The 1,329-nt window shown below is 43.4% G+C and overlaps 1 non-coding gene across 1 annotated transcript; it reads left to right on the top strand.

Annotated features, from left to right (window-relative positions):
* Positions 1-281: 281 nt before the first annotated feature.
* Positions 282-388, top strand: LOC133082772 (U6 spliceosomal RNA). The gene has a single exon (XR_009699001.1). It is a non-coding gene; the product is annotated as a U6 spliceosomal RNA (small nuclear RNA).
* The last annotated feature ends 941 nt before the right edge of the window (positions 389-1,329 follow it).

Genomic DNA, 1,329 nt, shown 5'->3' with positions numbered 1-1,329 from the left:
CAAAAGGACAAGTGTATGATTCCACTTATATGAGGTCCCTAGTGTGGTCAGATTCATAGAGACAGAAAGTAGGATGGTGGCTGCCAGGAGGAAAGAAGGAGTCAATGTTCAATGGGTGCAGAGTTTCAGTTTGGGAAGATAAAAATGTTCTGGAGCTGGATGGTGGTGATGGTTGCCCAACAATGCACATGTCTTCAATGCCACTGATCTGGACTCTTCAAAAAGGTTAAGATGGTAAATTTTATGTTATGTATATTTTACCACAATAAAGAAAGAGGATAGCGCTCGCTTCAGCAGCACACACGCTACAATTGGAACCATACAGAGGAGATTAGCGTGGGCTCTGCACAAGGACGGCATGCAAATTCGTGAAGCACTCATTTTTTTTAATGCAGAAAAAATATGAAGACTAGAATAAAAATTTCCTGGGGGAGGGAGGGATAAATTAGGGGTTTGGGATTAACAGATACACAGTATTATATATAAAATAGATAAACAACAAGGACCTACTGTATAGCACAGGGAACTATAGTATCTTGTAATAATCTATAAGGGAAAAGAATCTGAAAAACAACGAGTGTGTGTGTGTGTGTGTGTGTGTGTGTGTGTGTATGTGTATCACTGAATCACTTTGCTGTACACCTGAAACTAAACTAAACTAATATTGTAAATCAACTATACTTCAATTAAAGAAATAAAAATTTCCTGGTATCCGAAAACCTAGCTCACCACACGCACACACGAAAAACAGTATAAAAAAGGATCTCTTCTAAAGTAAACTTTATACACACAAAAGTTCAGCTCAAGATTTGAGAGGCTCTGCTGCCTGGAGATGGAATTTAAGAAAGACACCAGTTTCCTTGTTGCAGTTTTGCACGTGTTGAGAGAGGGACTGGCTTCAGCCACCTGCGAGCTACTGGCCAGAGAGACTCCCCAGGCGGGGACGGTCCTGAGCCAGGGAGGCTGGACACACCGTGGGCATGTCATTTCCCTTCTCTCTCTTCTCTGTCTACAGCCTGGGTCAGAGGACACAGGGTTAAAAGCTGAGACACGCAAAGCCTTCCTCAAATCCTCTCTGTCTCTCCCCACCCTCCTCCCATCGCATTTCTTCTGTGGAACCTTCCACGAACTCTTCCTTCCCCGAACTGCTGGAACAGTTATTCATTCCATATGTGTCTTTCAGCGTGTCTGACTTACTGTTTAATATCACGAGCCGACTTTGCATGGGTGTGTGTCTTCTGGCCCCAACTAAACTAGAAGTTGCCCGAAGGTAAAGACTGATGCTTAGCCTCCCTTGGATCTCTTTAGCTCTCCCATCAGTGTCTAGTG

This window comes from Eubalaena glacialis, chromosome X, assembly GCF_028564815.1.
Source record: "Eubalaena glacialis isolate mEubGla1 chromosome X, mEubGla1.1.hap2.+ XY, whole genome shotgun sequence".
Classification (NCBI taxonomy): Eukaryota; Metazoa; Chordata; class Mammalia; order Artiodactyla; family Balaenidae; genus Eubalaena; species Eubalaena glacialis.
This window is presented reverse-complemented; position numbering and strand designations above follow the sequence as displayed.